Genomic DNA, 13,932 nt, shown 5'->3' on the forward strand with positions numbered 1-13,932 from the left:
TAATGCATCCCAATTTTTCCTAAGTTAATGATGTTGTTTAGGAAGAAACATGTAAAAATAGTTAGTTAAACTAACATAACTAAAAACTCTTAAACTGTATGAAATTGGGACTAGAATATTGGGATGGAGGGAGTAATTAAAACAGACTTCACAGGGTAAAATATCACAATCTTAATACATCAGCACTCTGGCAGCACAGCAGAGCCTCACCCAGAACTCACCAGGTCAACAGCTAATACAAAAGCGAAAAATTCAAGCAAGTGTCTCAATAAGTTCTGTTGAATTGAATCCCACTAAACTAAGTTTCATGTAAACTTCTGAGAATCTCACCGCTTTGAAAATACTCCAGAATTCAGCAACAATCTAAGAATAGACATAATTCAGCAAGAAATAGAATCCGCAACATCTTATCGCCATGAAACTCCATAGTTGGCTACCTCTCTTCATTTGCTTCGTCTCAAATATTTCAGCTATCACCTGCTGTCTTGACAATGAAAGAGCAGCCCTGTTAAGTTTTAAATCCCATTTGACAGACCCTTCAAATCGGCTGTCCTCATGGAAAGGCCGAGACTGCTGCAGTTGGCATGGAATTCGTTGCTCCAACACACTCCATATCGTCTCAGTTGACCTCCGGAACCCTAATCCGACAAGCTTCATAATTAATATGAATTCTGAACTGGTTTCCATTTCCAACTCCACATCTTCTGCACTCACTGGCCCCATCTCTTCTTCTCTTTTCACCCTTGCTCACGTCCGTTACCTTGATCTTAGCTTTAATAACTTCCAGTTTTCAAGAATACCCACTGGAATCACAAACCTTACTCAGCTAACTTACCTAAATCTATCAAATTCTATGTTTAGTGATTCCATTACAACCCAACTTGGCAACCTTACATCTCTAAGATGGTTGGATCTTTCGTGTTCTTCGCCGGTGACTGATTTTTCTTCCATTTCATATAACTTATCTTCTCAACTGACAGTGCAGGCTGGTGTCGATTATACTTACATCCCTGGTGGATATCTTTCTTCTTCGAATTTGGATTGGTTGCAGGGGCTGCGCAATCTCAGGGAACTATTTTTGACCGGTGTTGATCTATCAGAGGCTTCCAAGTTACTTCAATGGGCTAATCCTATATCGGATCTTTTCAATCTTAGATTGCTTTGGTTGTCTAATTGCAAAATTCTGGGAAGGTTCCTGTAGATCAGCTTCTCAACCTCACTCAATTGTCTGTGCTGGTAATGGATTTCAACTCTTTTACATCCCAAATTCCGGTTCATTTAGTGAACATGACCTCTCTTCTAGCCCTTGATCTCACTACCTCAAACCTGGAAGGTACAATCCCTTACCTTCCACAACTGAAGGAACTTTATGCGGGTAAGACTAGTCTTACAATTGATTTGAAGTCAATGTTTGCAGTCCCATGGCCTCAGTTAGAAATTTTAGACATCAGGTCTGCACAAGTTATTGGTTCTATTCCACCTTCATTTGCCAATACAACTTCATTGCTCAGTTTCGTAGCCTATAATTGCTTTATAGAGGGCAGCTTACCTTCTTCCATGACCAACCTTTCCAGGCTAGAAAGATTGCAGCTTGACTTCAACAGGCTAGCAGGTCAAATTCCAGCGACAATATCCAACTTGAAAAGCCTTGAATTGCTCTCTTTGATGCAAAATTCTTTAGAAGGAACAATCCCAGATTCAATTTGTAATATTTCCTCTCCAGTATCTTGCATTGGCAAGTAACAATCTCTCTGGAAAATTACCTGATTGTATTACCAATATGCCCAAACTTCAGGTCTTATTTCTTAGTTTGAACTCTTTCACTGGAACAATTCAGTCATTGACCTCCTTCTTTAAGAGCTCCAATCCATATATTTTAGGTCTGGGATATAATAAGCTAACTGTTAAATTAGACCAGCAGCTTTTTCCTCCCAGCTTCCAGCCTCAAATCTTGGACCTAAGTTCGTGTAACATTACTGGTAAGATCCCAGATTTCTTATCCAATCAGACCCAACTTGCATTCTTATCTTTGGCACATAACAACTTGTTAGGAGCAATTCCATCCCGGTTGTTCAATCTACCAAAGCTCAGTTACTTAGATCTCTCTTTTAACAGCCTACAAGGATTTCTGCCAACAAAAATTCAGATGAACTCATTTTTTGGTCCAACAACTTTGAATTTAGCAAGCAATCTTCTTGAAGGCCCTGTCCCTTTCCTACTTGAGAACATAGATGCCATCAATTTGTCTGGAAACAATTTCACTGGCTTCATACCACCACAGATAGGACTTGGGAATGCAAGATTCATATCATTATCGGGTAATAAACTTTCTGGTCAGATACCATTTTCTTTCTGTCAAGAAAATAATGCATTAATGCTCCTAGATCTATCCAACAACAGCCTCTCAGGAGCTCTCCCTGTCAGTTTAGGAAATTGTACATCTCTCAGTTTTCTGAACATTGCACAGAACAACTTGAGCAGTTCAATTCCTGCAGTTCTAGAAAATGCCAAAAGTCTGAGCTACTTGGACCTAACTGGCAATCATTTTGAAGGGTCTTTTCCAAGTTTTGAAAAGCTTCAAAATCTTGTTGTACTGAAAATGGGATACAATAATTTTGTTGGAAAGATCCCCCAATTCATCGGAGACCTCAAGAACCTCCGCATTCTTGTCCTGAGGTCCAATTTCTTCAATGAATCAATCCCTCAAGATATAAACAAGCTTTGGAAGCTTCAAATCATGGACTTTTCAGACAACAAACTCTCTGGCAGCATCCCTGAGAAACTAGATGGTTTGAAGACATTAATAACTCGACCGACAGATGGAGACCTTCTTGGTTATGTCATTTCATCAATGTATGCCGGTGTAAAGCTAAGCATGGCATACAAAGGACTGATATACCAATTTAATGTGATCAGGACATACCACAGTGGAATAGATTTCTCCCTGAATGCTTTGACAGGAAATATTCCTCAAGAAATGAGCTTTTTGAAAGGGCTTGCAATGCTTAACCTCTCACATAATGCTCTCTCTGGGGAGATCCCGAGTAACATAGGAGATATGAGTGGCTTGCAGTCGCTGGATCTTAGTTTCAACGAATTGACTGCAGGAATCCCAGAATCCATAAATCTTTTGGACTCCCTTGGCATCATGAACTTGTCCTACAACAACTTGAGTGGCAGGATTCCACCAGGGACAAAGTTTGACACATTGTATGAGGATGGTTGGGCCTATGTAGGGAACAAGTATTTGTGTGGTGCACCTGATGCCATTATAAATTGCAATATCAACGATGGCTCATCTGAGCAAGAACCTGCAAGTGAAGAGGATGCCAGTGAAAAATGGTTGTTCATTGGAATTGTGGCAGTTGGCTATGTTGTTGGTTTCTGGGGACATTTTGGGGTTCTGAAATTGTTGAAAAAGCGATGGAGAGAGCGGTATTGGATGGCTATTGATAAGATGGCATCAAGAATTACTAAATCCAGTTAAGAAAGAAAAAGTAATCTATCGTTATGCATCACCATTTTGTACCAATTTATGATTGTACCAGCTGATGTGATTAGCATTACGAAATTAGTGATCTTATTCTCTATATCATATTCCATTATTAAAATGTGCAAGATTTTAATGAATTGAAATAAAATTAATAATTGCAGACTATTGTTAATAAAGAAAATGGAGGATGAATTTAGGGAATTGAGACTATTGTCGATCAGCAAGAGGAGAAGAATGAACTTCTGATAAAGTTAAATCCAGCAGAAAATTGAGCCTCTTCAACATCAAAGGTCTTAGTTTTACGTTTTCCTAAGGACAACCAAAATCTTTAATTTTAAGCTGTTTGTGAGTACTAAACGAATTTCGCAGGAAAAAAAATTGTTGGTGTGTTCTGCTAAATTTTCTTGGTTATAGTTGCTCATTTTGCAAAAGGTGTGACAATGGAATATTATAAATTTATAATCAGCTTTTAAATGAGATAGAACAACTACCAAAAGATTTGAGAAACTGAAATTGCAGAACTTGTTTTCTTGAGATGGCTAATGCTTGAGTTCATGAGAATTCATGAACAAGAGCAACAAATTGAGGAGAAGAAAGAATATTTGAGATTTTAATATCTAATAGATACCCATACAAGCAAGATTTTTCAGAATGCAAAAATCTTCTTTATAATATGGAGAGTAAATCTTACATAACTGTGAGAAATAATGCATACGAATGTGTACACACCTGTTATATGATTTCACTAAAATTAATTAAATTAAATAAAAATAAATTATTCAAGTTATTTGCCCTAGCTATGAAGGTGATAAGTGATTTAGATGTGGAGTTTTGTTCTATGTTTATATTGCAATGCAAGCAATATTTTTACCAAAAAAAGAAGAAAAAGAAGGTGATAGGTATTTTAATTATATAAATTAAGATGTTTATAACTCATTACAAGTTACCTCTTGACCCATAAAACCATAGCTAAATTAGAACTAATTAATTGAGTTCTATAATTAACAATAAAAGATTAAACTAAGTGATATTATTCTATTAAATTTTTAGAAAAATTTATAACTCTATAAAATAATAAAGTTAAATACTTTTAAAATTAATCAATACAATTCTTTTATTAAAATTAATCATTACCTATCTGCTCAAGGAAAAAAAAAAAAAAAAAACTCCCCTTTGCCCAGTTTCATTGGAGGAGGCAAAGAAATATAAAAAAATAATTATTCGACATTAAACACTAATAATTAAACGTCTATTTGGGTGAATATTCAGATTTTTTTTTATATTTGATTTTTAATCATTAAATTAAGAGTATTTAATTAAACGTAATTTTTAAATCAATTTTTTAATTATAATTTTAATCAATTTAGCAAACTCAAATCAAAATATATGCAAAAACTTACATAATTACCTTATTAAGAAAAAAAATATTTTTTTTGTTTTAAAAGATTATTAATTTTTTCACAAGAGTTATATAATTATTGTTTAATAAATACAAATTTCTTAAAAAAAGGCATAAAAATGCTAAATAAACAGAAAAGAAATTAAATAAATTGAGTAAAAAATAAAAGACCAAAGTATATTTTAACACAGTGTATTTTGACTTTTTTAATATTAACAATATATACTTTATTTGTTATAATTAAAGACATAAATTTTATCTTTATTTACACTGTAAAAATAAATTATCAAGAGTGGGTAGTAATCGATAGAGAGAGAATCACAAAGAGATAATGAAAAATATAAAGGGCATTAGAGAAAGATCCACTCTCCCTTTCTCTTTCCCCTCTCATATTTGTCTTTCTCTATTTTTCTTTTTTTTTCTTTTTTTAAATTTGTATTTTTTTACATTAATAAGACCCAAATAAAAAAAAAATAACACATGTCATAAAGGACATATACAACAAAAACTACGTGACCAAATACACAAAGATCAAAATCAATAATCAAGTCCCAAAAATCAGTCTAAACCTGTAAAGCACTAGCATTAAAAAATCATGCAGTCAACTAACAAAACCACCAACCAAAAGCACGTAGGAAAAGAAATCCACCAATGGCACTTGATTAGCCTCGTCGAGCATCCCAAGCTGGCTGGTGAAGCAACTGAGGAGAAAGATAAAGATCTTCAAAGGCAAACAACAGTACTATCATCAGACCTCCAATGCTCGAACAGAAACTCAGTCGCTGCTATACTAAAGTCTCCAAAACTGATCGACCACAACATTTCCAGAGAAGAAGATGGCCTGAAATGCAGAGGTCCAAGGCATTTCAGTTTATTGTAGCATTGGATCGGCCTTTGCGAAGCAATTCCAGTGGACTCCTCTACATACCCCATTCCCTTTCTACAGAAATATCAACGGTTGGCTATTACTTAATCTACACGGAGGACCAAAGATACGTTCTCACCTTGCAGAGTCCCTGCAAAACCGAACTCAAAACTATGCATACCGAAACAGGGAAGAAGGGGAGCAACCTTACGCCTGATTGGATAAACTAACATTAGAGAGATAGATTGCCCTCTACTTCTCTCCCCCATTCTTTTCTCTTTCCTTATTTTTCATCTAGGCTTACAAGCGCGAAAATTACAAACAGTAAAGAGAGATATGTGTGGAAACAAAATCAAAATCAAAGTTAAAGTACCCTGTAGTTTGCCCAAAATAAAATAACATTAACCATTGAAGAGGAACAGTGTGAATTGCATGCACATTACAGTTAACGATCATATAGGGCGTATTTGGCCGGTCAACTCTCTCCCTAATTCCACGCCTGAAGTGCAACAAAATTTGAAAACTGTTCAACCAATGTCGGTGTGTTCTTTTTCTTCTTCCTCATCATCATCATTGGCCAAGCTATGGATTGTGCACGGTATTGTGGCTGGAGCTGTAATTGCTGCTGCTTTAGGTGCTCGTGCTTATCTGGGTAGATCCAGAAAGTTCCGAAGCCGGATTTTAGGCATTATACCTGCCCGTTTCGCTTTGTCTCGGTTTCAGGGCAAGCCACTAGTTAATATTCTCGGGAAACCCATGATTCAAGTACTTATTTGTTTCATTTTCTCTTATTTCATTTTAAATCTTTATAAAAATTTTGATATGAGTTCAATTTTCCCTTTTGTGTTTAGTTAGAAGTTGAAGTTGAATGATTGGATGCAAAATCTGGAATGAGTTTTGCTTTTTTGGATTGTTAAGTGATGAGCAATCATCAATTAACATTTTTTTGGCGGTCCAATGGTTGTGCTAAACAATGTTGGGCAATTGTTAATTAGCTGTGAAATGCTACCCACTGACGTATTGGAGTCTCTCCAGGGCTGATCTGGAGTTCGAGCAAAAAAAAAAAGGCAATTAAATGCTTCATTATATATATATATATATATATATATATATATATATATATATATATATATATATATATATATATATATAATCGTTTGTCAAATTCTTATTCTGCCAATGGGCTTTTTGCGAGGTCTTTGAACCTGCATGTTTGTCAATAGATCTTTTCTCTTGGAGGATCTGTTGATCCTCATCCGGATGAATCAACACTTCCTGTGGTTAAGTTCACTAACATGGTTATATATTAAGTTGATCCATTGAGTTGATCCATTGTGGGAACCATGATTTCACTTCAAGAAGTAAAAGAATCCTGTGTGCATTTTGGACACATAAACGATTGTGCACTTCCTTTTTTTAGATTATTTATTCCTATTTGTGGGTATATTAATCTCATTAATTTGTTTGGAACCTCATGAATAAGTAATTGATTTAATTTTTAGATAAATCTACTATACATAAATTAATTCTATGGAAAGTGCTGAGAGATTTACTATAAACTCAGTTGCTAGTGAATTTTTTGTTTGGTATATCTATATTAGGACCTAGAATTTCAATATTCTATGTTCGGAGAGAAAAGATGGAGAGCATTAGCAAGGAGAGGAAGTTAAAACAGAGAAATAGTACCAATTCATTTGAAAATTCCGTTAATATTTTATGTAATTTGTACTTTGTTACAGGTTAATGAATTCCGTAAAATTAACAATGTCAAAATTGTAAATGAATTTCTTAATAGCTTCCCAACATAACACATGGAATTATAAATTAATTCCGTAAATTTTATGTTCCAACATGTAATTTATAGGATTACAAACTAATTTAATAAAATTAAATTTTATACTCCAAACATGTAATGTACAGAATTACTAATGAATTTATAATATTCTATGAAATTCTTTTGTTTCCAACAGTGTTAGTAGTATAATTGCATAATCATCCTGTGACATGCATGGATAAGATAATAAATGGGCTATGATGTTTGCTTTCTGATGCATTTAGTTGATGATCAGCAGAGAACTTGGGAAAGAGCGAAATTGGCAACTACATTGGATCACAAAGGTAAATTAAATTTCCTGAGATTCTTCTAATTTTATTTGGAAATGATGCTGAGATTTCTGCTTAGTTTGAGCAATATCTTTAGAAATGCATTTAACTGCATACATTGATTGTAGCAAAAATCCATAAATGCTACTTATGTTCAATATATTAGGTTACATCACAATGCATCTAGATGTCATGTAGAGAAGTGTGAATTTGGTTCAGGGAGCCCCACTAAAAAAGTTGATTATCATTTATGGGTTGGACTTGTTCATCCAACTTGCTTAGTACTAGAAGTTCTTCATTTCTCCATTCGTTGGGAAAAAAAAAGATATACTAACATGAAAAAAAAAAAAAAAAGGCAGTAATGCAAACAAAATCAATGATAGACTTTGTGAGATGAATAGTATTCCCTTTTTATGAGCTGTAGCCTGTGGTAGTATTCAAAATGGAGTTCTTGCTCAAGTTTTTGTTTTAAAGTATTTTAGTAGTTAATTTTCTTATCCTTGCACCACCTCCTTTTTTCTAGGGGGGGGAGGCCATTGTTGGAAGGTTTGGGGCCTGTGGAGTAGGATTTTTGATGGGGCAATGAAAAATGTTGAAGGCATCATTTGTAGTTGTAGGGCTGCATTATTATATTGACCACATATTTGATATGATACTTGTCTTTCGTTTTTGTGATATCTCATTCGTATTTTGTGATTGATATAGTTGTGGCAATGGATGATGAAAAGATTGCTGAATGTTGTTGAGGATTTGGGGCAGATGTGATAATGACTTCAGAATCTTGTTGAAATGGTAAGGTCACTTGGTCAATTTAAGTGTAAGATTTAATTTGGTATTGGATTTGCTGATTGTTAAAATCTGTATTAGTATACAGGTGCGGAAAGATGCAATGAAGCACTTGGAAAGCTAGAAAATAAATATGATGTTGTTGTCAATATTCAGGGGGATGAGCCTCTCATTGAACCTGAGATAATAGATGGAATTGTTAAAGCACTGCAGGTAAATTTGTTCACTGTTCTGCTCACGTACCTCTCATGAAATGTGACTGTTACATCATCATATGAACAAATTCATGCTGATCCTTTATTTTTTAATTTTAATATTTGAACAAATGCCTCTTTTGCACATCATGAACTATCCTGTTACATTCAATTATAATACTGAAGAAAAGGAACATTTTGTATCGCTATACATCCGGTTCCTAATTTATTGACATTTATCTCATTATGAAGCTTTCCATTTATTTAATTCACTGGTTGTTGAAATTTGCATAAGGTGCAGACATCCTCAAATGCAGTATTTAGCACTGCTGTAACATCTTTAAAGCCAGAAGATGCATTCAATCCCAACAGAGTGAAATGTGTGTTGGATAATCTAGGTTATGCCATCTATTTTTCGAGAGGACTCATTCCTTATAACAAGTGAGTTTCCTAATATTGATAAATAGGTGGTTTTGCTTGGTGTTTTTTTCTCTTCTGTGATTTTTTCGCATTTATTGGGCTGCTTGATAGATTTATTTGCCAACTTGATACAGATCAGGGAAATTCAACCCACAGTTTCCATATTTGCTTCATCTTGGAATTCAGGTATGAAGACGGCATGTATTCCTGATTGTTGTTTTCTTCCTCCGTTTGATGGTCAGAAGTCTCTGAGAGTTTGTGTGTGTTTGCTTGTTCTTTTTTTTGGTTATCTTATGAATTATTGACTGTATTTTCTGATCAGAGCTACAATGCAAAGTTTCTAAAAATATATCCTGAACTTCAACCTACTCCATTGCAACTTGAAGAGGATCTGGAGCAGCTTAAAGTCCTTGAGAATGGTTATAAAATGAAGGCATAGTGAATTTCACCTGCCACTCTTTTTTCCTTTGGCTGGATTTATGCTAAACTGCTATCATAATATTTTTTTGACATTGCTGTAGTTTCTATTTCAATTGAAATTTGCATTTCTTTTTGAAGAGAACTTGGAATGTCCTCTCTCTCTCTCTGACTTTCTCAATGCTGATGCTGATGGCTTGAGATGTTGGCTGGATAGTTGGGGGAGCTCAGCTGGAGTTACTAAGAAGATAAGGATGGAGAGAGAGAGGTTCTCTGGAACTTTGGCTGTTATTAATGATATTCTTTTCTGTAGTTTTGTTTTTGTAGTTTATTGCAATCTATTTGGAAACAGCAAAGAGTGAATGAATTTTCTCTAGACCATTGCATTGCTAGATTTTTTACTTATCCATTGTTAGTTTGATCAATTTGTTTTGGATAAGTTACATATTTTCACTTCATGGGATTATAGTTATCTATCAGTACTGACAACTTGTAAATTGGATTCCCAAACCCCCACCACCGCGCGCCACACCAAAACCCAACCCCACCCCCCACACCCCACACCCCCCCCCCCCCTCCCCTCCCTCCCTCCCTAAAATCATAGATAAGGTTGATGGTATTTGCTAGCTGAAATATTCAGATACTATAATGTGCAACCCAAATGTTTTTGCAGGTGATAAAGGTTGACCATGAGGCACATGGTGTTCACACTCCAGATGATGTTGAAAAGATAGAAACTTTGATGCGAGAGCGGAATTTGTCCTAGTTCATCTAATTCAAACTGGACCATTGATTTTAAATGGGATCAGATGACATGTTGCTTCCTATGTTGAATCCAGGAGAAAGTGGAATAGCTGGTATTAGTTTTTCGAACACACCCCCACCTCCTTCCTTTCTTTAATTTTTTTTCTTTTTTTTGGGTATCATTTTATATAGTCTAATAGCATTAAGATGGTTGGAGTATTGTGAACTAGTATGTAAAATTTTGCATATTTTTTTATGAATGGCTGCGCTTGCACTTGATGATATATGATTTTTATACGCACCAATTTGTTTTATACTGATGGACCTTTCAAGTGCAATGACTGAATCCACCTTCTGATCATCTCTGTTTCTGGGGTAAAGCAGACGTTTTATTGTGTTGTTTTTTTATCAAAAATTTAATATTTGAACAGAAGGCACATTGATTGAGGATAGGGTTTCTATTTGGCCAACTTAACCTTCTGACGATATGCAATTAAACTCAATTGTTTTAACTTTCTAGTAACTTATTATGCTTACTTGACCTTCCATTAGCAAGGTATGCTTTCAAATATGGAAATGCTGCAATTATGGTACCATTATCACATCTACAGTAAGGTTTTACGTTGTCTATTTGGCTTGTGGACGCTGAAAAAGAGACAACAATAAGCATCAATTGGGCAACCATCAGCATCACTTTGCCTTGTCTAAAATTATATTTCTGGCCTAGCTAGCAGCAACTTAAGCTGAAATGGCTGGATCCTCAAAACGCTGGAAGATCAGCTGGTGGAGGAAGCAGCTTCTCATCGGGAAGTTTTCCATCCAAGACGACCCAAGCCATCTTCAAACCCCAGCTTGTATGAACTTCAAGATGGCAATGCATGAACAATACTCCTGTTTCACATCATCACCATCAACAATAAGTGGAAGCAATTATATTATTATTTTTTGCAGTTCCTGTATAGAGTACCAACCTGGGTTGTCTGCTAAAAATCGTATGGCAACCCATCCACCAGAGGGTACACCCACAGTTTTCCTTTCAATAAGGTTAACAAGATTGAAATTTGCAGGGTCCTTATTTCGATCAAAGTTCCCTAAACCCTGTCCCACAACGAAAAAATTGTAGCCATGAAAGTGGAGGAGATGGCTCTCAGCACCGATTACGCTGGTATCCTGCATGATAAGCTCTACACTAGGGTTGAAAGGGAGCATTACTAGCTTTGTTCCATGGCTGACCATGGTATTTTTTGGTGGTTTGCCAGCATAATCCAAAGGGAATAATGGACTGCTGAGAAAATCAGGGTGTAAACACCTTTTGATTGACCCAAAAATTGGGAACGGAGTAGAGCTTTGATTGGCATTGTAAAAGACACATTATTAACTGAAGCTGCAAACATGGTTCCATTTGGTCCTTGGCAGGTTTTATTTTTTGCGCATGGTTTTGTTCCAAGGCCAACTGTGAAGAAAAATTGCCTATCAACCTTTCGTGGCATACTGGCAGGGAATTCTGCGTTGGCTAGGCTGCGAAGTTTACTTGTGTACTTCATAACAAATGAAGTATCATTCAAAGGAGGTAAAATTGGCTTGAAGACTGGAAGCTTTCGAGAATGATTGGATCTGGGTGCTGCTATATATTCTAAGATTCCAGCAACAGTTGAATTTTCAAAAGTGCCTAGACCACTGACATATGGTGTAGCAGTCGTGAAAAATGTGGCATTGGCGTGGTGGGGTTTGGTCTTGAGAAGAACATTTGTAGTTTGTCCAGGGGCAATATGCATTGTCTCAGTATCAAAAGGTTTTACATAAATGGCATCAACTTCAACTACTGTAAGTATGTGATTTGCTATGCCAAAAAGCAACGTTGATTAGGCGAAGAAGATAGGTATTGCCAGGTGCTACCTCTAGCTTGAAAGTATCTGCCAAGGGCAATTACCCATGTTATTAGGTGTTAGATCAGCGGCTACAATTGATTTCAAACTGGCACTCGTTCTAGAGACATTGGGAAGTTACATACCTTTGGTAGGACATTTATACAACGGTCCCGGAAATCCATTGATGGTACGGGCATCAGAGACATTTGGGCCTCCTGTTAAAACTTAATTCAAACATGATTGATTTAGTTTTCATAATATCCTTCAAGATTTTAGGAATAATATATTTTAAGATTATTGCATTTCAATTTTTAAAATAATGATATAATCTTGACTAAGTGTTGAGATTTATGTAGGATTTTATTTTATTTAGTTAGACTTTTGCTATATAAATAGCACATTTAATAGTCTTTAAATAAATAGAGTTGTGCAGATTATTTCTTCTTATTCAATAAAAATGTTCTTTATTTTTCTGTATTTATTTTTGTTCTAACAGTGGTATCAGAGCCTCAATGATCTTATGGGCAAATAAGAGAAATCTTTAAACACAAATTTATCATGGGTTATTGGAGAGAAGTGCTCCAAGAAAATTTGAAGTGCACCAAAATTGTCAGTTGGAGAGAAGTGCTATAACACACAAATTTGTCGACTGGAGAGAAGTGCTCCAAGACTCAAATTGCCAGGTGGAGAGAAGTGCTCCATTCAAAAAAAAAATGTTTTAAGTCCATGTTTGAATTAAGGGAGAGAATGTTAGAACTTAATTCAAACAGGATTGATTTAGTCTTCATAATAGGTTTTAAGGTTGTTGCATTTCAATTTTTAAAATAATAATATAATCTTGACTAAGTGTTGAGATTTATGTGGGATTTTATTTTATTTAGTTAGACTTTTGCTATATAAATAGCACATTTAATAGTCTTTGAATAAATAGAGTTGTGCAGATTGTTTCTTCTTATTCAATAAAAATGTTCTTTATTTTTCTGCATTTATTTTTGTTCTAACACCTCCACCTGTTTGAAGTGCCTGTTTAATGACGGCCTATGGGTCTGCGTTGAACCATTCCCCTGTGAATTCAAGCAATAACGTTTATCTTCTACAGCAAGCATTAACCATTCAGAAAAGGCAAACATAAATACAAATTTGCTTATGGTTGATATTCATGCCAAATGGTATGGGGAATTCCTTGTGAGGTTTGGCAAATGGGTAAAGGAATTCCGAGCTTGGGAAGAATAATTATGGGACCATAGATAGTTGTTCTTAGCCATGAAATATGGGCATGCCACCAAAGGGTGCCTCTTTGTCCTACAATAGTGTAGTTGTAAACATAGATTTGTCCAGTTTGTATTGGGCACTGGGTTATATATGACGGCCCATCAGCCCACCCAGTTCGAAGTGGTCTGATTCCGTGCCTGTAGATTCAATTAAGTTTCATTTTTTAATAATTAGTGTGAAATTCCATGTTGCATAAAATATTTTGTGAAAGTTCCGTACCAATGGATGGAAATGTTGTTCTGAACATGCTTAACTACTTGAACAAGAAGGCGATCACCGTCTCTAGCAACAATGCCAGGCCCTGGGAACTTCCCATTTACTGTTACTATGCTCTTGGTGTGGCAAAGGCGGATCACATTTTGCATCATGAT

General features: G+C 35.4%; 3 pseudogenes; 2 read left to right on the forward strand and 1 right to left on the reverse strand.

Moving 5' to 3' along the window:
- Nucleotides 1-168: 168 nt before the first annotated feature.
- LOC131173987 (receptor-like protein 12) lies at nt 169-3,658 on the forward strand (annotated as a pseudogene).
- Nucleotides 3,659-5,669: 2,011 nt separating this feature from the next.
- Nucleotides 5,670-10,705, forward strand: LOC131169189 (3-deoxy-manno-octulosonate cytidylyltransferase, mitochondrial-like; annotated as a pseudogene).
- A 440-nt stretch (nt 10,706-11,145) lies between these two features.
- LOC110636123 (laccase-17-like) lies at nt 11,146-13,932 on the reverse strand (annotated as a pseudogene).

The sequence above is a fragment of the Hevea brasiliensis genome, chromosome 15 (genome assembly GCF_030052815.1).
Source record: "Hevea brasiliensis isolate MT/VB/25A 57/8 chromosome 15, ASM3005281v1, whole genome shotgun sequence".
Lineage (NCBI taxonomy): Eukaryota > Viridiplantae > Streptophyta > Magnoliopsida > Malpighiales > Euphorbiaceae > Hevea > Hevea brasiliensis.